The sequence below is a fragment of the Zalophus californianus genome, chromosome 16 (genome assembly GCF_009762305.2).
Source record: "Zalophus californianus isolate mZalCal1 chromosome 16, mZalCal1.pri.v2, whole genome shotgun sequence".
Lineage (NCBI taxonomy): Eukaryota > Metazoa > Chordata > Mammalia > Carnivora > Otariidae > Zalophus > Zalophus californianus.
Window position 1 is genome coordinate 51,773,308 of NC_045610.1, and position 20,177 is coordinate 51,793,484.

The 20,177-nt window shown below is 40.5% G+C and overlaps 1 long non-coding RNA gene across 1 annotated transcript in view; it reads left to right on the forward strand.

Annotated features, from left to right (window-relative positions):
* Positions 1-428: 428 nt before the first annotated feature.
* The window catches only part of LOC113939023, a 73,701-nt gene continuing 53,952 nt past the window's right edge, over positions 429-20,177 (forward strand). Inside the window, exons 1-2 of the long non-coding RNA XR_003525093.1 lie at positions 429-543; positions 849-1,007. This is a non-coding gene — a long non-coding RNA (uncharacterized LOC113939023). The remainder of the gene's footprint in view (positions 544-848; positions 1,008-20,177) is intronic.

The window sequence follows — 20,177 nt, forward strand, 5'->3', positions numbered from 1 at the left end:
TGAACAACCACCTTGGTGTAATGGAGTCTTACTGAGGATTTTCACACAGGGGAGAGAGAGAATGTCCAGGTCTTTACATGCTTCTTTGTGGTTTTTGGGCACAAAATATCACTTAAAATAGACTTCTAATTTCATTTATTTTTGAGTCCTGATAACTCTCGAGGTGACCTCAGTGTGTGTGAGCAGGATGGGCCAAGAAATTGTTTTTTTCCGGCTTTCAGACGTCAGATTGCTTCCTTTCACACCTTGGAATGTCAGAAATTTATTAATTTCTTTCTCCCTGGGATGTTTTCCTTTTGCACGATTATGACGGTGACAGTGGTGTTCTGTTTACTTGCCGCCGAGTAGTTTTCCAAGCTCAGTTACAAGAGAAATATGAAGCCGCCCAACTCCCCCACGCCTCTCCACCACCTGTCACACCAACAAGAATGACCGAATCAACTCTGCAACTGGTTTGGTCACAAAGAAGTTCCACATGTGCCTTCCCAAAGGCTGTCACTTTAATACCAAACTGCATGTGACGTTTGTAGGGTTTGCTTTAGGGTAAGAACAGGGAAGTCAAGTCTCAGTGTGTGGTTTAGTGATGTATCATGGCGTGAACTTGACATGTTGTGTTGTTTATTACTAAACAAGAGCCACGAGAGAATGGGTGGCAGAGGTGACTTTGATTTGTGCTCACAGAATATCAGTACTGTCCTGTCTTCACTTCCCAGCCCCACGAATCTTTAAGTTGGAACCATTGGCCAGTTTTAACAAATGGGATGTGAGCAGAAGTGATCTCTGCTACTTTCATGCCTAGCCAAAGAAGTTCCTCTGTGATCATTCAGTTCTCTCCTCCCATGCTGTAGAGGCCCTGGGAGCCAAGATGGTGGCATCACAAGATGGAAGGAGCATAGGAACAGATTGCCTGGAGAAAATACTGCGTTGGCCTTCTGAGCAAGAAATTAACCTGTGCTGAGTCCAGCCACCCATATTTTGGGCTTTCCTCGTTCCTTCATCATCATACCGTAAGTGAATCTATTAGATATTTTCCAAATTTGTTTAATATCGGAATGGTTATCCAAATTTTTATCATGGTTCCAAATACCTTCTTGGAAACTCTCCTAGATGGAAAGATTTTATTTCCACCATTTTATGACTCTTATCCCAGTCATTTAGACCTGTATCCGGAAAAGCTTTGGTTGCAATGTTTGACGGCTCTTTGTGTTATGCAAAATATTCCTGTGGATTTTGAAATGCCCAGACAACCCCCACCATGGGGGAGTTGAGAAGGACAAAATGTCGAAGCAATTTCCTTCCCAAGTTATGTGTTATGCGTTTTGCTCACAAGACAGGGCAGGAGGAACCTATTTATGAATACTTATGCATATCGTGCCAGAGGGGCATCATTTAAAATTATGTCCGGTAAGAAAGTGAGCACCAGTTGAGTTCAGGTTGGTGTGTGGAAGTCAGCCCTCCCTGGAGGAAATCCCCAATGCTCTGGGCCAGCTGCTATTTTTGGCTTGTTCCTGTCCTAACTGTTGCACTTCTACCCCCCACCTTGTGCCTGACATTGTCCACGGAGGAGGCCCTCATACTTCATTTCTTTTTTTCAATTTCTCAAAACATAATTTCCTGTGTGTCATTCTTCCAGTGAATACCTAAAAAAATTAATTAGCAGATTGATTAATTTATTTAACAGACATTAACTGAGCACCTTCTGTGTTGCTTGGTAGTAGGCCCATGGTGGGCAATGTGCCAAGCCATTACCCTGTCTCATAGATATTGGTTTCCTTTTGCCTTTTCATTGTTTATTTGGACAGCATTTCAAAGTAAGAGAAAATTTGCTAAAATAGTACAAAGAGTTCCCACGTATCCTTCATCAGGTTCCCCAGATATTCATATTTTACCCCATTTACCACTCTTCTCTTTCTTTCCCTTCTTATCTTTTTGGAACTAAGTTGCAAGCAAGTGTGATAGCTTTTACCCTGAAATAATTCAGTGTATCTTGCCTAAAAACATTCTCTTAGAGAACTACAGAATAATTTTCAAAATTTTGATAATTAGGAAATTAACAGTGATCTAATGGTATTATGTGGTTCAACAGTTGGTGAATGTGGCCTGCTATCTATGTTTGTAAGTAAAGTTGTATTGGGACATAGCCACACTCATTTGTCTATGGCTGATTTCTTCCTAATATGGTAGAATTGAATAGTCGTGTCAGAGATCATATGGTGTGCAGAGTTGAAGGTATTTACTATCTGACCTTCTAGGGCAAACATTTTTGACCCCTAATGTGGCTGATGGATCTTATTACATTTTCTCATTTGCCCACAATATCTTTTATTGCAAAAGAAAAAAGACTATTTTTTTCTAGTTTGGTGTCCTACCCATGCTCATGTGTTATATGTAGCTGTTATGTGTCTTTATTCTCCTTCACTATAAAACATTTCTTTCATCTTTTTTTTAATTGTTCATGACCTTGAAATTTTTGATATATAATATAAAGCCATTTGTTTGGTAGACCACTGCTCAATTTAGGTTTGTGTGAAGTTTCGTTATGAGCAGGTTCATGTTATACATTTTTGCCACGAAACTCCAGATGTGATGTTGTGTCTTTCTCAGTGACAGGAGACACTTGGTGTTTATTTTTCCCATTATTGGCGATGTTAATTTTGATTCTTTTGGTTAAGGTGGTATCTGTTAGATTTTCTCTGCTGCAGAATTGCTGCTTCCCTTTACATTCAAGAAGTATCTTGTAGGAGGGTACTTTGAGTCTATGTAAATATCCCTTTTTTCTCTTATCAAACTTTCACACAGTAGTTTTAGCATCCACTGAATATTCATCTCTGTAACAATTATTACTATGGTAGTTACCAAAAGTGAATTTTGAAATTTCTTTATTCCTCTGTATGTATCAGTGTGAATTCTGTTGATAGAAAAACTTTCCCTTCTCTATCTATCTATCATCTAGACTTATGGATTTTTTATTTTATTTTGTGGTTTATAATCTGTTACTGTTTTATTTTGTGGTTTATAATCTGTTGCTGTTTTATTTTGTGGTTTATAATTTATTACTATCATTGTTTTGATGCTAAAAATGTTTCAGGACTTTTTTGAACAATGATTTATTATGGAACAACTTGAAATACTAGTGGTCAGGCACTGGGTCTGTATGACCACTGTGTAGGGCTTAGAAATATTAGGCACTCAATAAACATTTGTTCAACTCAGGTCCTAACTCAAATAGACAAATCCCTAAATGTGGAGCATTAGACACTGTAATAGACTTGGGGAAGACTAACACTTCAGTATCCTTCAAATGCTCTAGCCAGCTTGAGTGAAAACAATGATGATTTCTTTCTTTTTTTGGTTAATATTTTAAGAGTAGGGAGGCTTCCTTATTTTTTGAAATGTAACTTTTCTCACTCATTTCTGAGACTCTAAAATCTCCTCATAGGAAACATGGCTTTTCCTAGACACTTCTAGTTCTAACTCAGGGGGAAGAGTTCTGAATTCCCTTGTGGTCTAGAAACTGCATAATTTTATCCCGGTACTGGAAAGTGATTACCCTAGGGGCTTAGGAAAGGTTTTTACCCAAATCTAGAAAAACTGATTCCAAGTAAAAGCAGTTCTGTGTATTCTGAAATCTCTATTGTCCTGAAATCTATAAAAAGGAATCCCAACAGTTGTTCTAAGAAATCACATCCCTTCATCCACACCACCCCTCTTCTGCCCCATTTTTGTTCCTAATTTGTCAACAAGTGGAAAAATTACTGACCGCACCGCTGGATCTTGCTGTTATGGTTACCATTTGCGAATTGCCTTTGAGATCAGTGAGTGGGAGGGTGGACCGGGCCTGTTTTGGAATCACAGCACTGTCGCTTGAGCCCGTCTTTGTCTGGAAGGAAGCCATGAGTAGTGAAGGGAAATGGCTGAGACAAACTTCGAGGAAGTGTAGCGGGTCATATTTTCCCTCTTCCCAAGTCAAGTCTTTGCTTTTACCATCAATAACTTGATCACTCAGAGGATACCACCTTCGTAACTCATTTCCTTGAGTAAGTAGCTTCTACAGGCCTGCTGCTTCTGCCGGCAGGCCTTGAATTGTTGGCCTGCATTAGTAGGATTTCGGATGGTCACACTTGCACCTCTGTGAGCCTCTCTTTCCCTGCTCTCCTCCCCAGTCTGGGAGGCAGACTTGGGCACAGGGGCATCTTGCCTTTGTTTCGAAGGCTTGGCAGAGCAGAAACAGGAAGTTCAGGTACCAAATTAAGCATCCTTGCTCTCTGATCAGCTCGTGTATTGCCTTTTGGAGTAAAAATGGTCCCTTGTGTCTCGGTTTTGGAGACTAGTGATCCCAGGGAGGGTATAATACCTTCTTTCTTTGAAGGAGGATTAAAAAAGCTATTCACACTGTAGAGCGAAATCAAAGCTGTTCTTGGGAGCAACGTGACCATCAGATATATGCAAAGAAATCTAGAAGTCATTTATAGAGTGTTGTGCATTCATTGCCTTTCCTGGGGGTGGGGCGGGTAAGCTGTTGTACTTTCCTTGGTGCCCCCTTGGTGTGTGTGACTTTGGGGTCCCTTTAGCATCTCCCCTGTCCACCCCCTACCACCTTGGTGTTTTTGTTTTTGTTTTCCTTCTGAACTTTCCTTCAGTGACGACTCTGCCTCCCCTCTGTGGCCTGTGGCCCCTCATCTAAATGACTGTACCAGATTTTGATGACCCTTCGAAACCACAGCCCAAGTGGAAGATAACCTTTGACTGGCCCTCGCCCGTCTTTAGCAGCCAGAATCACCCGGGGGGTGCAGGAAGCTGCCTCCAGCAGGCTGAGCCCCAAGAAGGAGCCAGGAACAGCGGAAGAAGCACCTGGTAGCCAGGGCATTTCAACCAGGAAGAAAACAGGATCTAAAACATAAACAACATCCTCACCCCACCGGCAAGTGGGCAGCTCACACCCGATTCTGTTTGAGTCTGTTTTTTTTCAAGGCTCTCCTGAGAATCTTTCTTGAAAGAGGAAGGTGGTCAAGAGACAAAGCAAAGTTTCAAGACTTCCAGGGCACAACATCATCAAAATGTCTTATTTGTTGCTCTTTTATTTTTAAGCAGATGAGTGTGACCAACCGTATCATATCCATGATGTTGAACTTGTTTTTAGCGGAATAAAAATTTAAATATGTCAGGACTGACCCTCTTTTAAGGGAAATGATGTGCATCGGAACAAAGCAGAAAGAAGAAAGGGTTTTCAGGCCCTTCTCTTTCCAGTAGCATCTCTTTGGAAGCAGATGCTATCTTTTTGAAGCACTGTATTAACAGCAAACACTGACATTTATGAGGTGTTCACCATGCCAGGCCTTGTGCCAAGTGCTTCATGTGTATTATCTCACTTAATACATGGAAGCCACTTCTGCTAAGAGAGGTGAGGCGGCTCTCCCAATGCCTCACAGCTAGAAAGTGCTGGATCCAGGACTCGAACCCGGGCAGTGTGGCTCAGAGCTACCTCCTGTATGCTTTACGCTCTGCAACTGTCCAAACTATCCTTATTTTTCAGCAGGTGTTGCATTACGCCCTTAACTCCTCCCTAAAGACCCTGTGGTTGGTAAATGAAAATTCGTGATCACTCTGTTCATTTCCTTTGTTAAAATTTTCAATCTCTCTCCAGCTGTAGATTCAAAATCCCAGGGAAGTTTCATACTGAAGCCAATTCTTTCTTCCTTCCTTCCTTCCTTCCTTCCTTCCTTCCTTCCTTCCTTCCTTCCTTCCTTCCTTCCTTCCTTCCTTCCTTCCTTCCTTCCTTCCTTCCTTCCTTTCTTTCTTTCTTTCTTTCTTTCTTTCTTTCTTTCTTTCTTTCTTTCTTTCTTTTTCTTTCTTTCTTTCTTTCTTTCTTTCTTTCTTTCTTTCTTTCTTTCTTTCTTTCTTTCTTTCTTTCTCTTTCTTTCTTTCTTTTAAAAAGATTTTATTTATTTATTTTGAGAGAGAGAGAGAGAGGGAGAGAGGGAGAGAGAAAACACAAGCGGGGGAGGGGCAGAGGGAGAAGCAGTCTCCCCACTGAACAGGTACCCTGATGCAGGGCTCGGTCCCAGGACCCTGGGATCATGAACTGAGACAAAGGCAGACGCTTAACAGACTGAGCCACCCAGGCATCCCCATACAGCAAATATTTCTTGAGCACGTACCACGTACCAGGCATTTTTCTGTGATCAGATGCAGCAGTGAGCAAACGCTGTCCTCCAGAATCTTGGACTCTAGTGTGTTATTAAGTGATCGCCACGTTACAAATACTCAGTAATGGTAGATTGAAACAACAAAAGATGCGCAATGACAATAATAAAAATAGGACTGCATTATTAGATTTAACCAGCATTAGCATTGTGCCAGACATGTTACACGTGGAAACGACTTAACCCTTTCAAAAAAATCTTGTATAGACTTTCATCTACAAAAATGAATAGTTTTATGATTCAACCAAATGCAATTATGATTCCCATTTTAAAGATGAAGAAAGAGAGAAGCCCCCCAAATGGACAGGTTTCCTCCACTCTACACAACTGAGTATTGGAGCTGGGAGTCTAACCCAGGGCCCTGACTCTCAATGCTGCACTGAACCGGAAAGGCAGAATTTAAAATTAAATATGACGCCCCCACCCCAAATTAGATTAAATCTGACCAGTTGAAGAGGAGATTCGTTTCAAAGCAATTTGACAGCTGTTGGTATAATCACTCTGGATATTAATGCAATATGGCTAGTTCCATATTGGAGCTCATTTTAAATTCATTTTCATCATTCCCTTTAGATGGCAATAGAATTTAGCTCTTATAATTATTTCCAGGTGCCAAGACAAGGCCTGGAGGAAGAGCTTCCTTTCATAGCTAACCCCGATGAATCATTTATCCTTTTCACTATGATCAGGAATTTTTTAAGTACCCAACTTTCAGGGAATGCCATGGGGGTTGACTATAGATGGCTGGTCACATTTTGCAAGGTTAACTTACCAACTCTGACCTTCCCTCGGGCACATGAGTAAGTGGAATCTATCTACAAAAAAGTCCTTGTGATTTTTTTTTTTTTTTTTTTATGTAGGGTTGGGGGGGGGGGCATGACTGATCCTTGCAAAGAGTTAAGGAGCCTCAGCTTCCTGCAGGAAATCTGTGACTGAATGCAGGCCCCACAGCGGAAACATTAAGTGTATCGTGGGAGAAAAGGAAAGCAAAGTGCTAAAGTTGTTACTCTGAACAGAGGATATCAGAGCATCCTGCAGAAAACTTCCTGTTTAGCCAGGAGACTAGAAAACAAGATGAAAAACACTGAACTTCAATGACTACTGTGTAAATATATTTCTAAACTTTCATTGCCTTGGGCTGGGCTTACTCACAAGACACAAGACCCCGTGGTTTCCCAAGGTGGAGAGTTTGTAATGGAATCATCCCCAGCCTCCCATCTTCCTTGTTTTGGCGGCCACACCAGATCCTTTGTCATTTGCATTGGCTATCCCTGGCCCGTACTACCTCCTTGGCTGAATTCCGTGCCCCCATCACCCACCCTGGGATGCACCTTTTTTTAGCTTGTATTAAACACTCTGTTAGATGGATTCAGAGAATGCATTTTAAATATTTCGGTTCCATCTCTCCTGTCTCCTCTAGGGGCAGGCGGTGGGCTACACTGATTCAGCAAAGAGCAAGAAAGGCTGGTGGTTATAAAGGAACTTGAGAGACTATGTTTTTCATTCCCAAGCACCTTCAAATGAAAGAAGAAGATCCAGTTCAAGGGAGAAAAAAAATTGGAGTTCTGAATTCCTCTATTAAAAGTTTAAGCATTTAAGAAAGTTTCAGATATTTGTCCAAACACATACCCAATGGTGTTGTGTTAGGTGTTACGCTGTGTATTAGATGTTACGTTGTGGCAGGAAGCTACTCTGAGGAAAGGCCTTTTTGGTTATTTTTCTGTTTCTCTGACAGACTGTTTTGTGTGAAATAAAGTAGAAAGGGTTAAAATGGGGAAGCAAGGAAAGCGAATCCCTTTCAGTTTATGTCCGCTGTGTAGATGGCCCTGGGCATCCGTATAAGGGTCTCACATGGGCTGTGTAACTGTCCTTCATCTGAGATGTCCTTCATCTTCTCTTTCTCCTTCCTTTCTACCCTCTAAACTAGGATGGCCTCATACTCATTCTGTCTCTCTTTCCTTTTGGTGATATATTCTATTCTGAAATCTTATGATTAAAAGCCACAAATAAGTAGTTAGGGGTAAAGAAGCAACTGCCATATAAATCAGTGACGATGAAAAGTGTACATAATCAGTGATATGTCTGACATCTTGTTTTCTCTCTTCTTTCAAACACCCTAGATTTTGAACTTAAACTAGCATTTGGGAACAGCAGTCTGATGGTACCACTTTGGTTAAGATAATATTTAGTTGCTTTCTAAGACCTTGAGGCATAGAGCTTTAGATATTTCCTTTAGTTCTTAAGAATACTGTGATAATTTATAATAGTAGCAGTAGGAATAACATTTCCTATTGTTGAGTTCTTATACATATTCTGCACGGTGTCAAGTACCTGGAATCAAACTGCTATGATCCTGGCCACGTGTAATGTCAGCTGCATGTGGCTAACCAGTCCCTCATGGGTGGTTAATTCTGATGACTCCTCATCACAGTGACCTTCTCTAAGTACTTCCAAGGCTTATACCTTGGGACAAGTTGTCATCAGTGTTGCCCCACTTTCGAAAATCAGAGTTCCCTCCCTGACCCTCATCACTTACCCTCTTTCTGGCTGACTCCTATAGAAACTCTGTTACACCTGTCCTTTGGTCTCGCTGTGACCTCTAGTCCTTTGAATGTGACTAATTTCTCCCTATGAATTCTCTCTCGTCTTTATTTCCTTTTCTCTCTTAGGTTTCATGCTTCATTTCCCAGTACCCTAGGTACCTTTGCTCTGGTTGCCCTTGTGTTGTTGTTTGTTGTCAAGTCTACAGACTTGAGTTGTTAGGAAGATTCCTCTCTTCTTTAATGTTCTTTATATTATTTAATTATTTTCCCCATCTTTCTCCATACTGGATCCCATACTCTTCTTGGCATAGGCACTGACACGATTGTAATTACATCTTGCCCTCCCAATCCAAATTCCACCCCACTTATTTTTTCATGAGTATGCCCAACTACCTACTTACCAGGACCATTCCTTTTGTTGTTTTCTCTACCTGGAATACCTGTCTCCGGGCACCTGGAGGCGTTTCTCCTTCTTCTTTATGTCTTTAGTCAAGTGTCACCCCCTTAGCGAGGCTCCTCTGAGCACCCTATTGAAAATCGTTACCCCTCTCTCCCAACGTTCAGTACTTCCTACCTGTTTGGATTTCCTTTTCCAGGGAAGGTCTGTTCAAATCTTTGCCTATCAAATTTCCTATTCTTTTTTCCATTGCTGATTTCTAAGAATTTCTCAGCAAATCTAGGTAGCAGTTCCTTGTCATTTTTAGACGTTGCAAACTTCCCTAAGTTCTTTGTGAGTGCTGATCTTCACTCGGCAAAAAAATCTCTCATTCTGATGCAAATCAGGTTATGTAATTGTCCTGATGAAAATCCTTTAATAACTCTGAAGTCCTTAAGATAAAGATGAAACTTCTTTACAAGATATATAAGATCCTCCAAAGTCTACCCTTACCTAATTTCTTAGTACTCTCCCTCCTATTTTTTTGTGTTTTGCTGTAGCATGATGGTGTCTTTTATCTTCTAAACCAGGACATTTTTGAGATGATGTGGGGACACTATTAATTATTACGTCCAGATGGAGGCTGACATGAAACAGGGGCTGTCTGGGGAACCTGGGACTTCTGGTGACCCCAGCCATATAGGACTTCTTTTGGTGTCTTTGAACTTGACGCACATTTCTGGGCCTTTGCTCATGTATTTTCCTCTGTCTTCTGCATGCCTTCCCACTCACTTGGCTTTCACTTGGATCCCCTACTTCCTCATTTTTCAGGTCTTAGAGCCACACCAGGCCTCAGAGAGGCCTTCCCTGGACACTACTATTTACCCTTAAAAAGCTTTGTTTCTTCTTTTTTCTTAATACCCATTACACTTGTATAACATTTCCTGCTTAGTGGCTTACTTCCCTGCCCACTGGTAACCTCCAGGCAGACAGGGTCTGGTCTGCCCGGGTCCCCGCTGCATCCCACAGGCCTAACAGAATTGCTGGCGCAGAGTACGTGTTGGACCCACTCTTGTTGAATGATGTAAGTTTATCTTCACAGCACCTCTATAGGGTGGCTATTCCTATCCTCAATTTCTTAGATAAGGAAATTGAGGCACACAGAAGGTGTGCACAATCACAGAGCTGTAGCTAATAAATAGCAGGGATAATATTGAAAATGATTTCAAACCCCGTGTTCTTAATCATTGTGCATCTTCCTTCTATAAATGGATTATCTTCATTCCTGGTCTTTCATAAAACATACCTAAGACACTCTTGTCGAGTGCTGTTTGGACTATTCATCTGAATAGTTTTGCTAAGAATAAAATCAATTTGAAAATAGATTTTATTTTATGTTATTTAAATTTTTTATTTAAATTCAATTTAATTATCATATACTGTAATATGAGTTTCAGAGGTAGAATTCAGTGATTCGTCCATTGCATATAACACCCAGTGCTCATTACTTCAAGTGCCCTCCTTAATGCCCATCACCCAGTTACCCAATCCCCCCACCCACCTCCCCTCCAGCAATGCTCTTTTTTCCCTTGAGTTATGAGTCTGTCATGGTTTGCCTCTCTCTCTGTTTTCCTATTATTTTATTTTTCCTTCCCTTCCAAAAATATATTTTAAAATCTAATAATATTTATACTCTTTGATCCAATAACTCCATTTCCAGGGATCCATCTTACAAGAATAAAAAAAAAGATAAAGAAGTAAATTTGTACCCAAAGATATGTGCTGCAAAATAATTTGCATAAGTAGAAATGTAAAAAACCTGAAAGTTTGATAGGAAGGAACAGTTAATTGAAATATGACAGATCCATGGGTGAAATGTATATAGCCATTAAAAAAATGTTTATAAAATAGATTTAATAATGTGGGAAAATACTTAGAATAATATGTTACATTAAAATCTGATACAGTGTGGGCTGCCTGGCTGGCTCAGTCAGTTGAGCTTCTGACTCTTGATTTCTGCTCGGGTCATGATCTCAGGATCATGGGATCGAGCCCTGTGTTGGGCTCTGTGCCGAGTGTGGAGCCTGCTTAGGGTTCTCTCTCTCTCCTCTCCCTCTGCCCTGCTCATGGTCTCCCTCTCTCTCTCTCTAAATAGAAATAAATAAAAATTTAAAATTTGATACAAATATAATTCTAAATATGCTTGAAGTATTAATATGTGTGTGTATATACGTATGTGTGTGTGTATATATATATATATATATATGGCTATCTCTGTATGTTTATACACAGACACATACCTACAAACATACACACATGTAGGCACGACTGGTTACATAATTGTAGGACTCCCAGCGAAAAGAAATTTCCAAATCTCTTGTACAAAAATCATTAAGAACTTCAAGATGGTGACAGCGGAGAATTAAACCGAAAACAGCATTTCTCTTATTGTGGGGCCCTGTGTTACTGCACAGATTGTATGCCCATGAAGCCAGTCCTGCATACATAGTTTTAAAAAAACTAATGATGTATTGTATGGTGACTAACTAACATAATAAAATAAAATTAAATTAAAAAAATAAATAAAATATTTATTTATTTGAGAGAGAGAGAGAACAAGAGAGAAAGCGAAAGCAGGAGTGGGGAGAGGGGCAGAGGGAGAGGGACAAGCAGACTCCCCACTGAGCACGGAGCCCAATGCAGGACTCCATCCCAGGACCCTGAGATCATGACCTGAGCCGAAGGCAGAAGGTCCTGCATGCACATTTTGATAATGAAATAACTTCAAGGAATTATGTTGAGCTATTTCTAGTTACCTTTCCTGATAGCATTATAGATGATTATTTTCTTCCTACTTTTTTATATTATCTAAGATGTTCTCAATGTATATATTGCTTTAATAATAAGAAATAAAAATTATTTTATAAAGCTATATGTTTTCATAAATCCTACAAAGCTATAGTACATACCCTGAGGCTGAACTCTGAGGTTTCCTAGATATGAGTATACTTAGCTGCTTGACACCCAAAAGACTTTTTTTTCAGAGTTTTGGTTATTTCAACTATGGTTGCCTAATATTAAGTAATAAGATTCACCCTTGGCAAAATTGGCTGAAGTTGATGAAGGTTGTCTTTATCATCCTTTTGCCTTTCTTTTTTTCCCCAGGAAGGTCTCCCTCTGCATTTCCTCCTTTTAGCCACCTAGTGATTTCCTGTTTTCTCACATGTCCCCCTTTTATCAGAAGAGGAAAGTAGATGTCATTAGTCAGAAGGTTACTATGTGCAAAGAACCGTACTAAGTGAATTGCAACATCTCCTTTACTCTTTTTAACAGTCTTCTCAGGTGGCTAGTGTTATTCTCATTTTGTAGAACTGGATGTTGAGTCATAGAGGTTATGTATCTGTGGCCAAGGTCATAATACTAGAAAGAGAGCAGGATTAGAACTCAGGGGGGAGTAAGTATTCTCCAGTTATGGCCACCAGCAGTTCTTCCCATCTCTCTGTACGCTTGCATTCCTTAGATCAAGAGCGGGGGCTCCATTTCCCTACTCTTTGAGTTGAGGATGCTTAACGACTTGCTTTGACCAAAAGAATGTTCTGGGACTTCAGAGTCTAGGCTTTCAGGGAACTGGCAGCTTCTGCATCTTAGGAACTTGGGAACCCAACCACCATGCTGTAAGGAAGCCCAGGCAAGGCCACTGAAGGATTGGAGGCCACGTGTAGTGAGATTGGAAATAAATAGGTCATATTTATTTTAGCACAAGCATATCATTGTGCTTATACACGTCACGGTCTAGTGGGAGAGATAGCTCTATAAACCCCAAACCGCAAAGCATTATAATCTCTGTTGTAACAGAGGCAAGGCAGAAATGCTGTGGAAGCCATAATAAAGATGGAGTGATCTTGTGTGTATATAGGGGGGTTGGGGTAGGGGATAGAGAAGGTGGCTTTACAGGGGAGGTGACAATACTTGTCTTGCATCTGGAGGGTAGGAAGGGCATGCTGAGCTGAGAGAACAGCACTCACTAAGGTGTCACAGAACAAGATGTGCTCAGGAAACAGTGAGCAAATAGAACTTTCTAGAGTTTCTTTGATTTTCATACTTCTAGTCCTTAAATACTCCAAAACCTCTAAGCTTTCTCACTGCAGTTTCCATGCTGGTGAGGGTAGAGGATGGATAGAAGGAAGTGAGCAATAGAGAAGGATTTGCTATTGAAACATGCATTCCTCTTCACTGATTCTTTTATTGTGGTGTTAGTGTGTTAATTTTCCAGGGCTGCTGTAATAAATCCAGTAGCTGAAAACAAAAGAAATTGATTCTTTCCCCGTTCTGGAGGCCAGAAATCTGAAATCAAGGTGTTGGCATGGCCATGTTCTCTGAGAGAATCCTTCCTCATCTCCTCCAGCTACTGGTGACTCCAGGCGATACTTGGCTCATGACAGCATAACTTGTATCTCTGTTTCTCTCTTCTCATGGCCTTATTCTCCGTGTCTGTGCCTTCTCTCTTCTTATAAAGACATTGTCATAGGATTTTGGACCTTCCCTAATTCAGGATGATGGCATCTCCAGATCGTTAGCTGAATTACATTCACAAAAAGCCTTTTTCCAAATAAGGTCACCTTCACTGGGTGGACATATCTCTTGGGTGAGGGCTCACCATTCAACCCACTAGAGATGGTAAACCAAAATTGCCCTTGACTAAGGATTTATATGGAAGGATAGATGTTCTTTAAAAAAACCCTCTTTGTTTCATTATTTGTAAACTAAAAAAGTTTAACATCCTAAAATGTTTGGTTGTAAATGTGACTTTGCTTGGGTTTCTCTCCTGAGCAGAATCCTAGCAGATTTTCTCAGGCAGGACTCAAAAGTTTCCCATCATAATATAATTGGTCTTGTGATTAGCTATGCTAAATTGAAATATTAAGAAATAGAGTATAATTACGTTAATGTCAGAATGTGGTCTACGTTATTAGAAATAAATGTTTTTCATTATATTTTACCATCAGCAAATGCTGGTATGAAGCCCATGGCCCTCCCCCATATGAAGAGAATCAAAAAATGCACCAACATCTGAGATCTTTGTGTGGGTTACTTTGGGGATTCCAAAGACTATAAACTCAATTCAAAGAAACAGGATTGGAAATGCCATGGGCTTTATTTTGGAATTTTATCTTTGCTTCTTTTGTTAGTGAAGAGGTTAGTAAAGAATGATGGTATTGAAACTTGAAATTGTTGCTAGATCCCAGTTTATTTTCTTTGCAATAAGATTTTGATTCTTAATCAAAGCCTATTGGGTGGAATACTCACCCAGTCCATAGAATGATAGAATTTTTCCTGCCAAGGTAATGTACAAGAATTTAGACAGGTGTAAGCTGCCTTCTTATTAGAAGGGAGGGAGCTTTCAAGTTTGTAGGAGTGCCTTCTGCCTTTTTTCTCTGCTACCACTGAGCACTATAGTAATTTTTGATGTTTCCTTAAAAAAGTCTAAGTCTACAGAAGAAAGCAGGGAGTCTGTTCATCAAAGTCTTCCTGTGAGTATTGAATACTTTGCAATTCCTTCTTTATCATCATTATCTTCATCATCTTCATCATCATCAACATCAGTACCATCTGGAAAATTCGCTCATTGAACTAATGGTTGGTGATCATATGATCTTGACTTCCAAAACAAAATAAAAAGAAATGCCTTCCAGGAAATCCAAGGGGGCTATTTGTCTGCTTGCTCTTTTTCTCTCTGTGTTGATTCATTTCCATGTTTAAAACACCCATGGACTCTCATACATATCAAATCATACTCCCATGCATTGATCTCAACAGTGTAGTTCCAGCCAGGCCCTTGTTTCTCACATTGTAATAGTTAGCTATTATGAAAGCAGAAGAATATAATGCCCTGGATGAGATCTTTGTCATCTTTTCAAAAGATAAGAATCGGGGAGAGCCTGGCTGGCTCAGTTAGAAGAACATGTGACTCTTGATCTCAGGGTCATGATTTTGAGCTCCACATTGGGTGTAGAGATTACTAAAAACGAATGAATGAATGAATGAACAAACTTTAAAAAAAGATACGTAAAAAGGTGATAATCATAACCTCAATGCAAAGTTGACACCGGAAACATTGAGTATCCTCTGGGATATAGCAAATCACCTTGTGCCATGTTTCCTGGACTTCCTAACTTTTCTCATTACTAGTAATCCAGTTTTGTTCTCTGGAGGTAAGGAAGTAGTCCCTGGGGGTGAGCCCAGCAAAGATTCTCTCCTTAGAAATCCTCCTTAATTCAGGACTTAGGAGTTGAAATTCAGAAGTTGGGTCTTTGTGCATATTCCCTAACTACTTGATACACAAAGATTTGTCAAATGAAAGGCTGACTCTGACCAGTCAAGGCATTGAGAAACCGTGTAAATCCTACGTAAAGTTCCACAGACTTACAGATCATGTTTTTCCACCTGACAACTGTTCAGAGCCTTTTGGCTGCTCCAGCTCTTGTCCCAACTTCCATCATTCAAAATCTGTGAAACTGACACCAACCCGTCCGGCAAACTCTTTTTAACAATCTGGAAAATCGTTGAGTTGAGGAAATTTGGAAGCTAGGTGGCGCTGGGTACCATGGACCATACAAGATAAACTTCTGCATGTCAGAACATGCCCTGTGTCCAAAGGGCACAGCTGTGAAACCTTTCCAAGGAGTCTGGTTTGAAATGCAGGCAGCCTGATGTGAGACAAAGGAGAAAGACAGAAGGTCTATCGCATTGCTCTTAGACTGTGCAACACGATCCACTCCTAAACTGGACCCCATTCCTCCTGACTTCACAAAGGACATACAAAGCACGATCTGTCTGCATTTATCTTCTAAGTAGACTCCTGGTCATTTGCATTTCTAATATTCTCTTTGCCTTTTTTTATTTTGCAATCACCACTGACGAGGAGTTCCACAGGAAAACCAGAAGCTCCAAAATAGCAATCAGAAGAGAACTTGCTTTCAGTCCCTCTTCCATTAATGCTTATTTTCCACCAACCACATAACCTGTGCGTTTGGAATATTTCCCCAACATCACTGGCTCTCAAGAGCTGAAGTGCCTGTCAGGAAATAAAACAGCTGTAGTGGAAAGACAAAATTATAACTGAGAACACAAGAATGTCGAACCGGCCTCCGAAGTCCTGCTGAAGGGACCGGAACAGAAGTGGGCTGTGTCAGTGAGGCGGCTTTAACAAAAGTAGAACTTTTATGAATTTCTAGTCACATCTGCTGACCAAATCATCTTCTACAGAGTCACTTCGCCTAGGCACAGGAGATGTAACCAATCTGATAAAATCGTCTCTTTTGTGAATACGTACAGAAAGTGTTTTATAGAAATATCGAATTACATTTAGATATACTGCTAATAAATTCCATTTATTGAAAATAATACAACTACACTGAAATGAAAAAGTCATCAAGAACATGCTTTCAGTTAATATTTCCAACTGTACTGAAAGATACAGGGCATAGTGTACATACGTCTGTAATCATGAAGGGTTTATTGCACAAGAAAAAGCAGAGCATGCTGTTGATACTTTTTTTTGACATATTGGCTGGTAAAATGTTGATAGTAATTAATCCCCAAGTGGAAACAGACTTACAGGCTGGCAGAGGGGGTCATAAACTTTTTTTCATTTGTCTCAGAGCTTCTGGAATCTTTGTTCCAACACAAGTAGCTCTGGTCCAGGTTAGTATTTCTACTTCTGTTCATTGCCTCCCTTCTACTCTTGCTCCCTCCATAAAAAGAGACTGTTGAACAGAATTTCTTTTCCTGAAAAAGAACACCAGTCCTTTGAATTCTGCTTCCATAATTTCCCCTCCCCCGCCTTACCACCGCACACTTTCATAAATTCTTGTTCCAACCTAGTGGGTGTGGTAGTCATGGAGAGCTTCGTGGAAGGAGAAAGGAGATGGGGATTTAAACTTTATTCCTGTAATAGAAATGTAATAGAGAAATATAATGGAAGTCAGCCTCATCTAGAAAGAAATGGCCACAGTAAACTCACAGAGGAGGAAATAGGCTCAAAAATGGTGGGCAACTCATTCATCTTGTTTATCACTCTATTTCTGGCACCTGGCATAGTACTTGGCATACAGTAAATGCTCCTTAGATAAGTTACTTTTCAGTGTCTGTTTCCATGTTCCAGAGATATGAAGATCTCTGTCACCTTGGACTGAGATGACTTATCAGATAGTAAACCAATGGTATTGAGTACCAACTCCATGCAGAACTGCATTGGAAGCTATAGGATTGCAGATAATGATATATTAATCCATGTTCCCTAAGAGGTTACCTATAAGTGTATAACTACACATTCGAAATGAGACCTTATAGCGCATTGCCTATCAACCATCTGCCTCGAAATCTAGCTGCATTTCCTTCTCTAATCTAGTTAAGCTAGCCAAATGCCACACAAGAAACCACAAAGCCAATCTGTACTCTTGGATAACTGTGCATAACACCCATTGCCTTTCTATGGGCAGGATTTGGCCCATAGAACTATTCTGTTGCCAGGGCTCAAAGGAAGTTAGGGATTAAATAAACCTAGTTCTGTGTTCCTAGAGTCGTGTCCATGAGCCCATGAGGTCATAGTCACAGCAGCATGCTAGGCAAGTTCAGGGAACTGTTAAGCTATCTTTTGATTTAGTTTTAGTGACTTCTTTAAAATGCATCTGATATTAAAGCAAGTTCTTTTATTGTGTTTCAAGGGTTTCTCCCCCCCCATTTCAATGTCACAAGTTTTATTCTAGGACAAAGGTCGTATCTATGTTTGCTTCCTTTTGGATCTCCCTTTTTGAAACCATATTATAGCTTTTTGTTTTTTTGTCTTTGTTTTTTTTTGTTTTTTTTGTTTTTTGTTTTTTTTTTCCTTTTTGGGGTAAATGGATTCACAGCTAAGTTCTGGAGTGACTAGAGTTTCTCAGCCTTGATAGTATTGACATTTTGGGCCAGATCATTGTTTGGCTTTTTGTTTTTGTTTTTATGGGGGCTGTCCTGTGCATTGTAGCATGTTTAGTAGTGTCCCTGGTCTCTGCCCCTAGAGGCCACTGGAATACCCCTCCTTGCAAGAAAAAAAAAATGTCTTCAGATATTGCTAAATATCTAGAGGTGCCGGGGGTGGGGGCGGTGCTCCCTGTTGTAGTTCCTCACAAACTATTCCTTGACCAACAAAATGCCTTAGACTACCTACCAACTTCCGCATTAACTCTGTCCTCCTCATATAGAGTTGCCTTTAACAATTTAAGACAGATGTTGCCAACAGAGACTAGACGCAGAACTTCGGAGAGTTCTCTGGGTGGAGGGTAATATGAGTGAGCTTGCCACAGATTTGTGTGGGTGACTGAACTTTTAGGGGCTTCTTCCTGACCAGAATTCCATTCTGCTGCCGCTACTTGCTCCTGAAGTTGCTTCTTATTGCATTGACAAGGCAGAAATAAACTATTGTAAATGGATTTTTTAAAAGATTTTATCTATTTATATTTTAGAGAGAGAGAGAGAGAGTGAGCAGTGGGAGGGACAGAGGGAGAGAGAATTTGAAGCAGACTCCCTGCTGAGCCTGATGTGGGACTTGATCTCACAACCCTGAGATCATAACCTGAGCTGAAACCAAGAGTAGGACAGTTAACAGACGGAGCCACCCAGGAGCCCCTGTAAATGGAGTTTTTTTCTCTATTATTTATTGCTGTGAATAGGAAGTGGCAAAAATGCTAAGAAAAGATGGAGAACAGGAGGCCAAGGCAGATGCCAATGGTTGGAGTTATAAGTGCCAGTGGCAAAGTAGGAATAAAGCCGTATCGGCTGCCCTTTGAATCGTAGAAAAGTGTCAGAAATAAACATTTATGAGTTTCATAGGTGATTTCTGAGGATTTTTCTTTGCCTGCCCAAAAGGTGATCTTGTTCCCTTTTTAAAGGCACCACAGGATGTCCTTCTCTCACTTTAAAAACAAAACTTCAGGTAAGAGAGGAATGAGGTCTTTTTTTTTGGTCTGTTGCTTTGGTTTTGTCTTGTTTTTGTTTTTGTGTCTTTTTTGACCAAAGTGAATGGAAGTGACTTAGAAAGATGGGAGTGGGTAGGGTGGAGTGGTTGTAGGTCTTTTAGGTCTATGCTGGTCTATGTCCTCACAGTCCCTCATTGTGAGCCTGGAGTACTGAGGGTGTGGAGACAGGCAAGGGAAGAAACCCCAATGAGGAAAGATGGCGGTTGGGACAGAGCTAGCATTGGTTGAGCACTGTCAGTTGATATTATCTCGTATATTGCTAACAAGAAACCTATGTTAATTTCCTATTTATGGACGAATAATCTGAGGGGAGAGAGGTTGAATGGGTCCAGGGCAAGAAAACCAGGATGCAGCAGAGTTGACATTCAGATCACCCAGTGTGGGACTCCAACATCCATTCTTTCCCATTATGCCCTGATGCTCCTGGACAAGATGAAGTGTCCATCATTTCTGCCTCTTGTGATGAGGAGAATGTTGTAGGTAGGCATCCTCCTCAATGAGATATGAACTGTCACCCAGTGCATTATGACTACATGCTATGTAACTGCCAAGAAATTTGTCTGTATTGATTACAATCTGGCTACAGAGTGTAATATTTGACTGCCAAAGATTAATTAAAATATCTTTCTTCAACACATAATGCCTAGCAAAGAAAATGCTGATTAAAGTATGTAGTTACATGAAATCTTTCCAGATATCTTATTTTCTATTTAAAGAGACCATTTAAAATTTTATTTGTTGTTCCAGAATTTTGTTTCACAAACATTTCTGAACCTCGCAGGGGCTCTGTATGTGTTACGGAGACTTTACTGAAAGTGATGAATTACTTAAGAATAGTAAGATAGAGGATCTTCAGTCTTGCTCTAGATTGTAACTGACATAGTTGCCTCCCCAGCCTCACCCTCTCCATGGATGCTGTAGACCCTGACTCTGTGACCATCTTTTTTCCTGTCACCCTTGGCCTGCAGAGGGAACCACCTCTGGACTTCTTAGTGAGGCTTGGGTCCTCTCACTAGCCTTGGGGTGATGTCTTGGGGAA